This window comes from Phoca vitulina, unplaced genomic scaffold (assembly GCF_004348235.1).
Source record: "Phoca vitulina isolate PV1807 unplaced genomic scaffold, GSC_HSeal_1.0 scaffold20, whole genome shotgun sequence".
In the NCBI taxonomy this organism is placed as follows: Eukaryota; Metazoa; Chordata; class Mammalia; order Carnivora; family Phocidae; genus Phoca; species Phoca vitulina.
In genome coordinates, this window is record NW_022589723.1 from 25431796 (window position 1) to 25448133 (window position 16338).

General features: G+C 37.8%; 1 protein-coding gene and 1 pseudogene across 7 annotated transcripts in view; one reads left to right on the forward strand and one right to left on the reverse strand.

Annotated features, from left to right (window-relative positions):
• RNF111 (ring finger protein 111) overlaps positions 1-16338 on the forward strand; it is a 120092-nt gene that overhangs the window by 51637 nt on the left and 52117 nt on the right. The gene's annotated exons all lie outside the window — the stretch shown is intronic.
• LOC116640193 lies at positions 10307-12319 on the reverse strand (annotated as a pseudogene).

Genomic DNA, 16338 nt, shown 5'->3' on the forward strand with positions numbered 1-16338 from the left:
TTAAGCTCTACCTCCTGGAAGGGATGCATCTACACAACTCATTTGGAATTCTTCTATGAGGAAGGTTTGTCTCTTTGCTCCTGCTTATTTATTTAGTCATTTATGTCAGTATGGATTAATGGAATTTATTTTATATACTCTGGGGATAGAATCCAGTTACTAATTTATTAACTTGTTGCTACAGTTCTATTTTTAGCCATCGGGAACTCTTTCAGGTTGGCTCTGGTGTCTCTTTGACGTGCCTCTGTGTGTGTGTGTGTGTGTGTGTGTGTGTGTGTGTGTGTGTGTATGTTTTCTTTACTTTCTGGCACTTTCTGCTCCAGGCTCATCTTATATCTTCCTTGCCCCAAGTTAGAAAGCTTTAAAGGGGATGCCTGGGTGGCTCAGTCAGCTAAGCATCTGACTCTTGATCTCAGCCCAGGTCTTGACCTCAGGGTCATGAGTTCAAGCCCTGTGTTGGGCTCCGTGCTGGGCATGGAGCCTACTTAAAAAAAAGAAAGAAAGAGGGGCGTCTGGGTGGCTCAGTCAGTTAAACGTCTGCCTTCAGCTCAGGTCATGATCTCGGGGTCCTGGGATCGAGCCGCACATTGGGCTCCCTGCTCGGCAGGAAGCCTGCTTCTCCCTCTCCTACTCCCCCTGCTTGTGTTCCCTCTCTTGCTGTGTCTCTCTCTGTCAAATAAATAAAATCTTTTAAAAAAAAAGCTTTAGGAGGAATGTATGCTTGTTTTAGGGGCAGGCAAGTAGGGAAAAGTCCTTAGATTCTTGTTTTATTTTAAGCCCCCCAAAACGAACTCTTTTTTGGATGTCAGGAAACCTGCCATGGACAAACAGCAGCTGTATTTGAGAACTTAGGCTAACAAAAATTTCCATCATCATCATCATCACCATCATCAATCACACTTGTATCATCATCAATAATATTAGTATTATTTTGCCATAACTACTATTATTCCAGCCTTACGTCTCTTTCCCATAATGCTGGCTTTTCTTTTTTCTTCTTAATCATAGAAGTCACTTACAAATGATTTGTAGACTGTCAGGGCAGGTAAAAAGATGAGGGAGATTGGAACCTTTATCCAGTTGCTTTGGCTGGAGTTTGGTTCCAAGTAATGGAAATTGGAGCTTTTAAATGTATTTCTGCCTTGAAACTTGATTAAACGTTTTAGAAAGTGAATGGACCTGGGTTTATTGCTGAATTCTCTTGCAAAATCAGATATGAAATAGCAACTGCAGCTCTATGAAAGGTTTTAATTCAAACAGCGGGAGTTTGTCCTTGTCACAATGGCGAAATAAAGAGCCAGGGATATTCACAAGTTTTCTGAACTTCCTACTTTCTTATCCTTTAAAAATCTGTAGTTCAGCCTTATCCTCCTACTTATGTTTAGCTTCAGATTTTAGGATCAGTAACCACTAGGGACCAAAGGTTGTAAATAACAAACCTGAATGTCTATTTTTAAAAAAATTTGGTTATTTTGTTTTATAAACTTTAAAGAATAAAAATAAATAAAACATTATAGATAAGATAGAGAAGTCACCTATATTTTCCTTATCAGTTTGAGGAAACACTGCATGTTATGAATATAGTTTCATATTTTGCAAGTATTTTGTGTATTTTAAAATTTTATTCTTTTACTACTTTTATGAATTTATATGCAGTTTTTTTGTACTATCAAAATTTTCATCTTTTGTATATTTTCAATAAAAACTGAGATAATATTGTTAGTCACAGTTGGCATGTTTCCTGTTAAGCAACTAAAAACTTATTAACCATATTGTTGTAAATATGCCTAAAACATGTACGTGTTTATTTTACTGAGAACAGTCTGCTTTCTGGATGGCTCAGAATTATGATTCTGAACATCAGCTTTTATTCTGTGCTATATTACAGTGTTGTCCTCAGAAATTGTTCACATAAAATTATTTAATCTCAGCAAACTGAATTTTTTTTAGCTATTGGGACAAACGCCTTAGTTCTTCTGTCTCTTATCTGTTTTTAGGTGCTGCCACTAATATTCTTTCTGTTATACTTGGTATCCAGACAACTAAGCTTATAGAATTATATGTAAAATAAAATAGTCTCTGAATATTGAATTGCATGTGGCCTTTCTGACAAGTATTTTGATCCTTTAGAGAATTATTTTTCTGTAGGCTTTGTTCCTGAGAGTTGAGTTGCTGGAAATCTGACTTCCAAAGGAATAGAGTATTTATTATTGCCTTACAAAAAAGAGAAAAGAGGAGTTATTTGAACAGTAGGATAAGACTTGAAGAGTATTTTGTGCAAGACGATTATAAGTAACTGAATTATGAAAGATACCTTATTTTAACATGAATATTTGCTTGGGTGGGAGTATAAAGTTGAAAGCCAAGTGTGATACCAGCAAAAAGCATTCATTCCAAAACAGCAATTTTGTAGGGTTCTGCAGTTTGTGATTCTAGGTTGGTTGTTTTTTTTTTTTTTTTTAGAGATTTTATTTATTTATTTGACAGAGAGAGACACAGCGAGAGAGGGAACACAAGCAGGGGGAGTGGGAGAGGGAGAAGCAGGCTTCCCGCCAAGCAGGGAGCCCGATGTGGGTCTCGATCCCAGGACCAGGACCCCAGGATCATGACCTGAGCCGAAGGCAGACACTTAACGACTGAGCCACCCAGGTGCCCCTCTAGGTTGATTGTTGAGCAGTGTTCCGAAAAAATGTTGAAAGCTTCATGGTCATATTATGGTATTTTGGCTCAAGTTTGTTGAATCTGGAGATGTAGTTCTTGATTTGATAGAAGAGGCCTGCCCTCCCTTCTTTCCTCTCCCTCCCTTCTTTCCTTCCACATAGGGAGAGCAGGTACAAAAGAATATGAAGTAATGCTAATCCATGTAATAACTGATTATAGTGGCTTGTGGTTGGGCTGCTTTAACAGCATAAAGTTGCCAGTTTAAGTCCTTTTTGAATGGAGGGATGCTGTTAATCTAAAATACCTTTTCCAGTACAGTGTGGCATAGTTGGTAAAGGTCCTGATATAAATTGAAAAGTTAGAGATTGGGTAAAGGGAAGTAAGATGTTGGAGTTTTTTTTGGTAGCCTCTATCTTCTATAAAGTAAGAGGCAGAGTTAGTAATTTGCTTAAGATGAGAGGATGTAAAAGGAGGAGAGGGCTTGAGGAAATAAGTATTTGAGTCCTTTACTATGAAGAAGGAAAGAATTACCAGGTAGTTATTCGCTTAGTTCAGGTTAAAAAATTTCTTTCAGTTAAAAATATTTGGTACTGGTTAGGATGATTTAAAAACCATAGCATCAACCTAAAAGCAAAGGCAGGTGGTTTAACTGTTACAGAATTACTGTTTGAAAGAGTGCTTACAGAAGAAAGGGATGAAGAATTTAAAGCAGAGCTTTAGCTGGTATACCATGATTGGGTTGCAGGTATGTGGAGATACTGATCCCTTCAGCCTTCAAGACGTCAAGAGAGGGTCTGGATGGCTGGAGTCCCAGGGCTGGCACCTTGTAGATGCCTTATCTACCCTAAGTGCCCAATATATATAATATTCTATGTGTATCATGATATAAAAAATAGTTAGGAAATACTGATTCACAGAGCTGGTGAGAGCAGTACTGAGGTGAATTTCTGAGTATTTGCTGGTTAGTCAAAATGTGAAGTCAGGAGTGGATTAATCAACAGGGAGAATAGCGTCCAGGGTTTTGCCTTCTCAGATCTTCTGTCTCAGACTTTGTTACTATTTTCTTAATTTTTTTTTTCTTGCTGCCTTTCTTATGGCAGATACTCTACCATACCATACTCTTTTAGCTCTTTACTCTCTATATTCAGAACTTCACTTTTATGAAAGTAGTTAATTTATTGACTATAGTGATTTTATTTTCCTCCAAGTAGATAATGCTAAAATCTGTATTTCCAGACCTGATATTATAGGCATAGTCCCATCTTGTTGTCTGATTATTATTTCAAAATATCCAAAATTGAATCCTTGCATTCTCTTTACAAGTAACTTCATTTCTGACAGTGACTTAACGTTTCTTCCAGATATCTAATCTGTCTGTGTAGCATCTGCCTTTGGCTCAGGTCATGATCCTAGAGTCCCAGGATCCAGCCCCGCATCACGCTCCCCGCTCATCCTCTCATGCTCTCTCTCTCTCTCAAATAAATAAATAAAATCTTAAAAAAAGGAAAGAAAAAGACCCCAGACTTGGCATTGGCTTTTTATTCTTCTTTGCTGTTTCGCTATCTTATTTCTTTGTCTTAAAAGACTCACATTTGCATATCCTGCCTTTTCCTTCACTTCACCCTTCTCCCCCTAAAGGTGCCTTTTTGGGGCAAAGCTTTCTCCCCAGTCTGTCAGACTTTCCCTCAAGCCCGCTCTTGTTAGCACCTCCTCAATTAAATATTTCTAAATTGTGTGTTAAGCAAAAGCATAGAATTCTTCACTTCTTGGTGAAGAAGACTCCAGCTTATTCTCTCCCACTAAAACAAAATAAAAAAAATCCACATCCCAAACATTTAGAGTATTTAGATACTGCCATTTCTTGCCGTTGTTTGAAATGAAGGGTTTTCTCTGCCTACCATCACCTTGTACATCTTTCATAGTTTGACTTGGATATCATCTTCTCTATAGAGCCTTTCCCAGAAACACCAGTTGCTTTCTCCTTTGTGTTCTCATGGAGGGTACTTTTTATTTATATCATTATTTATAGCATTCTATATTTTGGTTATATCTTTCTGTTGTGCTAAATTATGAACTTCTTGAAGGATAGGTGCCTGTATCTTATTTATATCTCTGCCCACGTATCCAGCATGCAAGGTAGTTTTCTGTAACCATTTGAATAACTGAGCATACACGATATCAGTCAAAACTTTTCATCTTTTTTAGCCCACCATAGTTTGGTTCCACTCTACCTACTTTAAATAATATTTCCTGCTTCTTGCAGGGATGTGCTCACTGTTTCATTGAGGTTGTTCTCTTCAGAGAGTTTTGTGTAAGCCACAATGATTTTTATCTTTGTATTTTTGATTTTGATTTCTCCTTCTTGAGCATCATTCAGCATACATGACTACTTATAAGAGAAAGACCAAGTCATTTTATGTTTTTCTTTCTTTTTTTCCTTTTTTAAGTAGGCTCCACACTCAGCATGGAGCCCAACATGGGGCTTGAACTCACGCTCCTGAGATCAAAACCTGAGCTGAGATTAAGAGACAGCATTCCACTGACTGAGCCACCCAGGCACCCCAATTTTAAATTATTGACAAAATTTAGTTCAAAATGTTAAATGTATTTCTGTAAAGATTTAAGATTTTGTTGAGCAGTATGGTTTAATTCTACGTTGAGCTCTTGCAGACTGGTAAAATTTGATAAGATAGTAGGTGTATTAAAGCAGATATTTCCATATACAAAAGTATTAATCATCTTTAAATTGCCTTCTATCCCTTTAAAAAAGATAGAATTCTCAATTCACTGAGTTCCAATCTCCAAGGAAACCTGGAGGCTACTTGAAGTTCAGTTTTGGAAACTGTAGGTTTAAGTAACAGTAATCTCTAAGAGTAGTTTGTAAATTTGAAGCTTTGAAAGTGGCAGATTGATTACTTGAAGAATTATTAAGAATGAAAGATTATGGAGGTTTGTTTTCCTTGTACATTATTTTTTTTCTTCTTACTGACACCTTTCGGTTAACCCAACAATACTAATTACTATTCTTTTCATGATAAATTATTACTTTCCAAGTATTAAAATTTCTTCATAAAGATAATCTCAGAAACAACATGCCTAGAATCATAGAGTGGTATCAATAATTAAAAAGCATAATCAACTGTCAAATCTGACAACTGTTCAAATTTGCCAACAGTCAGATGCCATCTGTCAGTTTCTACCCTTTTTTGTTATTAAGCCATCCAGGATTAGTGGTCATTTCTAGTCACTAAGGTGGAATTTTATGCCTAGTCAAGGTTCCCATAAAAATCATACTAGCAAAAAAAAAAAAAAAAAATACTAGCATATATTTGATTTGTGTAGTAATCTGCAATTAACAAAGTTGTGTCCTAGTCCAGTAGAAAAATAAAATATATTTTGTTCTCATTATTTTTTGTTTCTTTAAAAAATCCTTGTACTTTGATTTTATTTTTTTTATTTTTTATTTTTTTAAAGAAATTTTTCTTTTTTTTTTTTTTTTTAAGATTTTATTTATTTATTTGAGAGAGAGAGAATGAGAGACAGAGAGCATGAGAGGGAGGAGGGTCAGAGGGAGAAGCAGACTCCCTGCCGAGCAGGGAGCCCGATGCGGGACTCGATCCCGGGACTCCAGGATCATGACCTGAGCCGAAGGCAGTCGCTTAACCAACTGAGCCACCCAGGCGCCCCTGTACTTTGATTTTAAAAAGGGGAAATGATTTAGAAAAAATTCAAACCACATAGAAATTGTAACACAAAAGTTGAAAGCTCCAAACCCAGTGCTATAAATCTCCCTCCTACAATCTCCGTCCCCAACTAAGTGTATATTTTTCTATATTTTCCCCATGCATATATAAATATAAGTTGTTTTACAAAAATGGATCATATTATAACAGACTTATTTGCAACCTGCTTTAAAAAATTATCTGTACTTTCTGTATCTGTTTGTACAGAACTTACCTCATTTTTAAAGGCTGCTCAGCAGTTTGTTTTATGGATATACCCTAATTTTATCTTAGTTGTGAAAATTAAAACTTAAATAAAAAGGAAAAAATACTTGAATCAGATTTTCCCTTTTACTTCTACCCTCCTCAGTTATACATATAGCTCTGTACAGTTATTATTATTTTTTTAAAGATTTTATTTATTTGTCAGAGAGCACAAGCAGGGGGAGTGGCAGGCAGAGGGAGAGGGAGAAGCAGGCTTCCTGCTCTGCAGGGAGCCCGATGCGGAACGTGATCCCAGGACCCTGAGATCATGACCTGAGCCAAAGGCAGATGCTTAACTGACTGAGCCACCCAGGTGTCCCTCTGTACAGTTATTTTTTATTTTTTTTTAAAAGATTTTATTTATTTGAGAGAGAGAGAGTGAGAGAGAGAGTGTACAAGAGGGGGGAGCATCAGGGGAAGAAGCAGACTCCCCACTGAGCAGGGAGCCCGACGCGGGACTTGATCCTGGGACTCCAGGATCATGACCTGAGCTGAAGGCAGTCGCTTAACTGACTGAGCCACCCAGGTGCCCCTGTACAGTTATTTTTAATTAAATGTTGATTATTTGAAAGTTCCAGTGAACAAAATGGTGAGAAACTACATCAAAAACTATGAATTTGAATTAATCTTTAGTTTTAGTGTTTTTAAAGGCAGTAACATGTCCATGGTGATGGTGTTTATGTTTTATATTTTAAAAAAATTATGGCTTTTTTCTAATTTGTAACAAAGGCCATTTAGAGTCTTTGCTCATACAGAAATGAGGTGTTACTCCATTTATGAGGATTGTCTTTCACATCGTATTGTACAGTTCTGTAGTTTTTTGCATATGGAATCTTTTTTGGTTGATTCTTTTAGTTTTTTTTTTTTTGTGATAGAACTTATTTTATATAACAGATAATTAGCAGTATCTTTGTATTTCATATTTCATGTTGCAATATAAATCCCAGAGTCCAGGCTTCCATACCAGAAATGTTAGACATTGTATACCCTATGATTTGTAGTACTGCCTTCCTAACTAGTTGAAACGGAGTCCCAGATACTCTTCGGGCTTGCCAGGATTGAGACACCCTTCATTTTGCTACTGGTCATGATGACACCACAATCATGGCTAGAGTAGTAGACTCTGTATTGAACTCCACCTAGTTTGTACTGATAGGAGACCTAAGTAGATGTTAGATATGTTTTCCTTTGATGACTAACACTTGGGGATTTTAGAATATTTTAAACAAGACAAACAAGAATATCATTAGGTCATTGAGTAATAGAAACCTAATATTTGAGAGAGATTTATCTTTTTCCAAAAGTAGAATGTCTAGTATTAGAAATTAGGGAGCATCCAGCTCCTCAAACTTTAATCCTCATAGTAGAGGAGAATCTGTAGAATTATTTGTTTTCATGGATTTTGTGACAAAGACTATTGGTCCTTCATTTTTATACTTTAAGGTTCTGTAGGAACTGTTGATTGTATGCCCTTCGTTGACTCTGAGGATTTCATCTTTTTCTAGGTATAAGGGAAGATCTTTTTTTTTTTTTTTTTAAGATTTTATTTATTTGGTAGAGACACAGCGAGAGAGGGAACACAAGCAGGGGGAGCGGGAGAGGGAGAAGCAGGCTTCCCACTGAGCAGGGAGCCTGATGCGGGGCTCGATCTCAGGACCCTGGGATCATGACCTGAGCCAAAGGCAGACGCTTAATGACTGAGCCACCCAGGGGCCCCTAAGGGAAGATCTTAAACGTATTTCTTATCTATGTAACTGCTCCTCTAGAAAAGGAATTAATAATAAGAGCCATTATGCCAGGTACTTTGCTAGGTACTCTCATTTAACCCTTTAAACAATTTTATGAGATAGATACTAGTATCCCAATTTTATAGACAAGGAATAGTCTTAGAGAGTTTAAGTAATCTGCCCAAGGTGACACAGCTAGTCAGGAGCAGAGTCAAGACTTGAACCCAGCTCTTTTTAGTACACAAATGAATGACATTTACTTTTGATTGACTATTTATTCTTTTTTGTTAGTGATCCCACTTAAATGTGGAAAATCACCTTCCCTGTTTGTCATTCAGTATCCTTTTTTTCATAATGTTTTTAGTTCTTAGATATGCTAGCTTTTTTTTATTATTGTAATGCCTCATTTTCTCTAGCTTCCTAGAATATTTTGACAATGTTTTATAAGATTTCTTAGTCTTACAGTCATCTTCTTGGTGAGTTGGTCAGTTAGCTAGTTCTCTTCCCTGTTGTTTGAAGTCAGGTTTGTACTTGGGGGGATAAAAACTTCATTCATAGAGTAAGCCTTAGCTGAGATAGTCAACCCATGGTGCTGTCTGTGCTTCTCAGTGGAGATAGTGATCCTGGGCATACCTCTCTTTAGGTAACTTTCAGAGTCTGACAGTTGTAAACTCCATTGTACTATACACCTTAATTCCTTTTAATATCTGGGCAATAATATTTAGAGCAGCATGGAATGGAGGATGTCCCTGAATCTCCTCATGTGGGTATCTCATGTCTGGTTCCTCTCAAGTTATTATCTCTATGGATATCTGTTTAGGTTAAAGAATAGAGTGAACATCTTTGGATTTAGGTCTCTAAATCTCTTCACTCTCCGTATAAATCATTCTAAAATTCAGTGACTTTTATTTTTTATTTATTTATTTATTTATTTAAAGATTTTAATTATTTATTTGACAGAGACACAGCGAGAGGGGGAACACAAGCAGGTGGGAGTGGGAGAGGGAGAAGCAGGCTCCCCGCCGAGCAGGGAGCCCGATGCGGGGCTCGATCCCAGGACCCTGGGATCATGACCTGAGCCGAAGGCAGACACTTAATGACTGAGCCACCCAGGCACCCCAAAAAATTCAGTGACTTTTAAATGCAACAGTAAGACTGACCATGTGACTCTAGCAAATAATATGGCAGTCCCCGTTATATTAGCATAGACCCATCCAGTGATACTCCTTGTTCTACCACCTCTTTACCCAAATGATATCAAGATTTTCCTTTGGTGCTGAGAAAAGAAATTCTGAGCTGTTCAATACAGAACTGTGAACAGATCTACGTGTCTGGAGGACTATGGATGGCAGAGAATCTTTGAAGGTTAAGAGAACTAGAATGCTAGTTTCCTTTGTTTTAAGATTTTATTTATTTGAGAGAGTGCGTGCACACAAGTGGTGGGAGGGTAGAGGCAGAAAGAGAGGGAGATAAGCAGACTCCCCGTTGAGCAGGGAGCCCACCTTGGGACTTGATCCCAGGACCCTGAGATCATGACCTGAGCCTAAGTCAGACGCTTAACCAACTGAGCCACCCAGGTGCCCCTCCATTGTTTTATAGTTTTAAAAATTTGCTAATATTTTGGAGTCACATTAAATTTCCCAATAATTTTTGCAAAACTGACATAGTAATAATTGTTTTCATATAGGTACTGTGTGTCTCTTTTTTTTTTTTAAACAAGAAGTTTATTTAAACAACAAGACGCTTGGGGCGCCTGGATGGCTCAGTCATTAAGCGTCTGCCTTCACCTCAGGTCATGATCCCAGGGTCCTGGGATCGAGCCCCGCATCGGGTTCCCTGCTCCGCGGGGAGCCTGCTTCTCCCTCTCCCACTCCCCCTGCTGTGTTCCCTCTCTCGCTGTGTCTCTCTCTGTCAAATAAATAAATCTTTTAAAAATAAATAAATAAATAAACAACAAGACGTTTGACTTGAAGGGAAAGCTATCTAGGATTCATTTCTTTTAGAGTAATTTATCCCTACTTAAAGACAGATTGCCCTACATGTAACAGCTACGTACAAAAAAGTTATAAAATTGTCCTTGGTTTTACAATGATAAAAGAAAAACATTAAAATTCTCCAATCGAACAAGGTATGCAAGGATTTTTATGTTGTTCTTTTTTTGTTAAACAGTGAGACCAAAATAACTTACTGGAATATAAAGATAAGAGCTGACGGAGCGTGCCACTAATGGAGAGAAGGGGTATTTTCACAGAAGCAGTATTTTCCCCCATCCCATCTCCATTTGATGTCGATCAAAACATACCATTGGCCATTTAGTTAAAAAAAAATGCAATATGCTTGTGCACATACATAGTTACTTTATGTACAATAAAGGAATGGGGAAGGGGAAAATGAAAGAATAGAGAAAACTATCCTGTAGTAGTCAGGATGTGGTGGAACCAAATTGCGGCTTTCTAATTGAGACTGTCTTCTTGGTCTGGAGGAACAGAGTTCTGGAGTAAAGTAGCAGGTTCCCTTTTTAGTAGACACCTCCTGTCTGCTGCTGGAACACATCAATTGCATCTTCATCCTCCATTTCCAATAGTTCAGCTGTGTCTGTTTCATTGATTGGCTGCCCATCAAATCGGAATCTGATCTGCCTCATTGACAAACCCTGTCATTCACAATAGGCTTTCATTAATTTACTAAGTGGTGTATGCCTCTTAATCTTAAACTGCACCACAGAACCATCCTGTCCCGCCAACTTCAAATTAATATGATCGTTGTTCTCAGTCTTGACTCCTTCCTTGGGCTTTTTGTTGGCCATGGTGAGTGCTGGAGTCTCCTCAGCCGCCGCTTCACAAAAGAGGTACCAGGTCCGCACTGAACGAGCCCACAAGCAGCACCAGGAGCCGGTACTGTGTGTCTCTTGTTAAATGTTATACTGGGTATTAAATCTTCTCACCTCTATTGTGAGTGGTATTTTTTTTTCTGTAGTATTTTCTAATTAGCTACATGTAGATCAGGTTACCAGTTTTATGGAGGAGAAAATCTTTGTTTCCTTACTGTTTCTTTTTGTGATGAGTTTCTCTGTTTCAAGGACTTGTTGAACCCCCAAGTATAAAATATTTATTTTTATGTTTTCTGTGGTTCTAGAGCTGTTGTAACTGAAAATGGGGTTATGATAAATGTTCAAGTCTTAAACATTATTATTGTTACATAATTTTGTTACTATTACTCTCATTCTTCATATTCTCCTTTCTTTCCTGTCTTAGTGATTGACAGCACCATAATTCTTAGTTACCCCAGCCAGAAATACAGCAGTCATTTTTTAAATTTTACCCATTTATTGTTTTATTGATTAATGCAATTAAAAAATATTCATTGAGTGCCTACTATGTGCCAGTTGAGTTTTAGTTGCTAGAGATCGGGCAGTGAATGGGGCAGACAAGGTTCCTGCTTTCTTGGAACTCGAAATTTAGTGAGGGAACCCATACCATATACAATAAAAATAGGCTAACGAGACTTTAGTTATTGGCGGGTCAAGGACTTTACAAAAATCAGGATGTGATATTGAATGATGGAGAAAAGAAGTTGGTTCTTTAAATGGAGTGTGTGTTAGTACAGGTTCTCTGAGAAAGAGATGCCACGACAAGATTAAATGTGCAAGGAATTTTTTTTTTTGGTTGTAAAATATACATCATATAAAGTTTACTGTTTTAACCATGTGTAAGTGTGTGGTTTGGCATTAAATATATTCACATTGTTTTGCAACCACCACCACCATCCATATCCAGAACATTTTTATCTTTCCCAACTGAAATTCTGTACCCATTTAACACTAACTTCCATCCCCTTCTCCCCCTATGCCCTGGTGACCACTGTTCCACTTTCTGTCTCTGAATTTGACTGCTCTAGGTAACTCATGTAAATGGAAGCATACGTATTTGTCCTTTTGTGACTGGCTATTTCACTTAGCTTAATGTCATCAAGGTTCATTCATGTTGTAGCATGTGTCAGAATTTCCTTTTTTTTTAAAGATTTTTTTTTTTTAAGAGCAGTTTCAGGCTTATAACAAAATTGAGAGGGAGGTATATGAGAGACTTCTTATATACTCTCTGTCCCCATTATCAACATCAATCACCAGAATAGTACTTTTTTTTTTTTTTAACCAAGGATGAACCTAAATTGACTCATCATCATCACTCAGAGGTCTTTAGTTTACCTTAGGGTTCACTCTTGGTGTTGTACATTCTACGGGTTTGGACAAATGTGTAATGGTATATATCCTTCATTATAATATCAAACAGTACTTCACTGCCCTGAAAATCCTTTTTGCTTTACCTGTTTATTGCCCCCCAAACCCCCTCCCTATAACCACTAATATTTTCATTGTCTCCATAGTTTTTTGCCTTTTCTAGAATTTGATGTACTATAGTTGGAATCATTCAGCATGTTTAGCCTTTTCAGATTGGCTTCTTTCACTTAATATAATGTGCATTTAAGGTTTCTGCACATCTTTTCCTGGCTTGATAGCTCCTTTCTTTTTAGCACTGAATAATATTCCATTGTCTGGATGTACCACAGTTTATCCACTCACCTCCTGAAGGACATCTTGGTTGTTTTCCAAGTTGTGCCAATTACAAGTAAAGCTGTTGTAAACATCTAGTGCAGGTTTTTGTATGGATTCCTTCCTTTAAAAAAAAAAAAAGATTTATTTTACTTATTTATTTTAGTGAGAGAGAGGGAGAGGATTTCAAGGAGACCCTGTGCTGAGGTTGGAGCCCCACTAATGGCTTGATCTCACGACCTTGAGATCATGACCTGAGCCGAAATCAAGAGTTGGACGCTTAACCGACTGAGCCACCCAGGTGCCCTGGATTCCTTCTTTTTAAGGCTGAACAATATTTCACTGTATATATACACCACATTTTGTTTATTCATTCATCCATTGATGGACTTTTGGGTTGCTTCCTCTTTTTGGCTGTTGTGAATAATGCTGTTGTGAACAGGTATGTCAAATATCTGTTTGAGTCCCTGCTTTCTTTTAGGGGCATACCTAGAAATGGAATTGCTGGATCACATGGTAATTCTCTGTTAATTTTTGGAGGAATTGCTACTCTTTTCCACAGCTGCTGCACCATTTTACATTTCCCAGCAGTGTACAAGGGGTCCAGTTTCTCCACCCCTTACTGATACTTGTTACTTTGTTTTTTAGATAATAGCCATCCTGGGTGTGAAGTAGCATCACATTGTATTTTTGACTTACATCTCTCTACTGATTAGTAACATCTTTTTATTTTTATTTTTTGTGTGGAGCCCAGTGAGGGGCTTGAACTCAACGACCCTGAGATCAAGACCTGAGCTGAAATCAAGAGTTGGACATTTAACTGAGTGAGCCACCCAGGCGCACCTCTTTTTATGTTCCTGTTGGCCATTTGTATATCTTCTTTGGAGAAATAATTACTCAGTTCCTTTGTCCATTTTTAATCGGGTTTTTGTTGTTGTTGAGTTTTAGGAATTCCTTATATATTCTAGATATCAATCCTTATCAGATATCTTATCAGATACATGATTGGTGAATATTTTCTTCTATTCTCTGGGTTGCCTTTTCACTGTTGGTATTTTCCTCATTGCACAATGTGCAAGGATTTTATTAGGGGGAAGTGCCTGTAAGAGAAAATGATGGCGGGAACTGGAGAAGACACCATTGTTGGACTGCAGTGCAGGTCTGATCCTGAGTGAAGGAAGAGGAAAGAAAAAGTTGGTTCTGCCCCGAAGGCAGCCACTTAATGACTGAGCCACCCAGGCGCCCCTAATTTTTTAAGTTTTTAAGGTTTTTTTTTTTTTTTTTTTTTTGAGAGAGAGTGAGTGAGAGAGAGAGAGATCATGGGCAGGGCGGAGGGGCAGAGGGAGAAGCAGATTCCCTGCTGAGCAGGGAGCCCAGTGAGGGACTTGATCCCAGGAGCCTGGGATCATAATCTGAGCTGAAGGCAGATGCTTAACCAACTGAGCCACCCAGGCGCGTAGGTGGTGACATTTAAACCAAGACCCACATAGGGAGCAGAATGTAGTTAGCCTTTCAAAAATCTTTGGGAAAAGCATGGTAGGCATGGGGAACGCAAAGTGTAGGTGCAGAGGAAGCTTGCCATGTTCAGAGAACAGCAAGAAAGAAGGCCAGTTTGACTGTAGTCTAGTGAATAGAGGTGAGGTGGTAAGAGAAATAGAGGGGCATTAGATCATAAAGGGTCATATAAACTGTGGTAAAGGATTTTGTTTTTGAGACATTTGGGAACCACGGGAAAAATTTGAGCAAGGGTGTAATATCTGATTTATATTCTTAGGATACACCAAGTTGCTATGTAGAAATGAATTGTTGGTAGAAATAAGAACAATTAGAGTCTGTTGCAATAGTACGGGCAGAAGATTATGATCATTTGGACTAGGATGCTAGCTAGTGCTGGATGTTTCCTATCCAAAGGTTAACAAACTCCTGGTAATTCATTATCTCTGGATTTTGTGCTTTCCCGTTCTAATCAGCAGTCCCTTATTGTCTATCCATGTATTTTTCTCATTTTATATAGCAGTAGCATCTTTACTGTTCTTTTCTGTCTTCAGTTTTGGCCCACTTCAATCCCTTTTTCACCCCGTTTTACCAGATGGTCCAACTGAAGTACAACTATAATGATACAACTTTGTAGTTTAAGATTTGTCAAGTTGTACCCTTTGTCTTATATTTTAGAATGGCCTGCCTCTTCTGTCCCCCACTACGCTGTTATTCCCTTTCCTGACTCTTATTTATCCTTCAAATTATGGATTCCTTCTCTAATTTCTAAGTGTCCCTGCAGTGTCTTCCTTTTGGTGTTTTGTAATCTGTATTTCTCTTTCTCCCCTGTCTGAATTCTTTGAGGGTTAGGACTATGATTTTAGTTTTCTAATGTCAATATGTGGATCAGTGTCTCTTGCAGCCCCTGAGATACATACCCTAGTGGACCTGCTGGAACTGTTGATTCAGTAAATGCAGTTTTTAGTGTTCTGTGAGTTTTATCCTGGAAGTTTTTTACATTATCCCATTTTCTTCTGTACTCTGATAACATTATATCTATAATTGTCTCTTCTAGGACCTTCAGTGAATTATCTGTAATGGTTTATTTCATCCTGATGCCCTTGGTCAACAAGATTTCAAATGAATCATTTGATAGCTAACAGTCTATCTTCTGAACATTATTGTCTGTTTAGGCTAGGTTGCCTTGATCATTTATCTTTTTTCACATTTTTATTACATCTGGCTTCCTTTTTTTTTTTTTTTTAAGATTTTATTTATTCATGAGAGACAGAGAGGCAGAGGCAGAGGGAGAAGCAGGCTTCCTGCTCCGCAGGGAGCCCGATGTGGGACCCTATCCCAGGACCCTGGGATCATGACCTGAGCTGAAGGCAGATGCCTAACCGTCTGAGTCACCCAGGCGCCCTACATTTAGCTTCCTAAAAGAAGTTGAGTTTGGTAGTCTCCCAGTAGTTATCCTGACTGTAACTTCCTCTTTTCTTTCAAGATACCAGTCTGCAAGTTAATTTTTATTTGCTAATAAGTTTATCAAGGTTCCCTCATTCCTTTTCATAATTGAGTATATTGTGTGCTCCTACGTGTAAGAGCAGAGATCTCTCTTTAAAAAATTTAGTTTATTTTTTGGCATTTTGCTAATGTAGTTATGAGCCCAGAATGATGCCTGTTGGGCTGAAATATCTTTCTTGCTAATGAAATTTTGACTGTTCAGAGTATGTAACAAACCATATTGTCCATACTATTTAGCTATAAGTAGTGGTAGTTATTAAGCATTTAGGTGGAGAGAGTATTCTGTCAGGTTCTCGATTTCATATTCTTAAACTGGCACATGGTAAAATAAATATCAGTAAAAGAGAATTAAAAATTTAAAACATGTCCTGAGTAATATCCCTATGGTACAAATATTTGTTTCCACTTAATTATA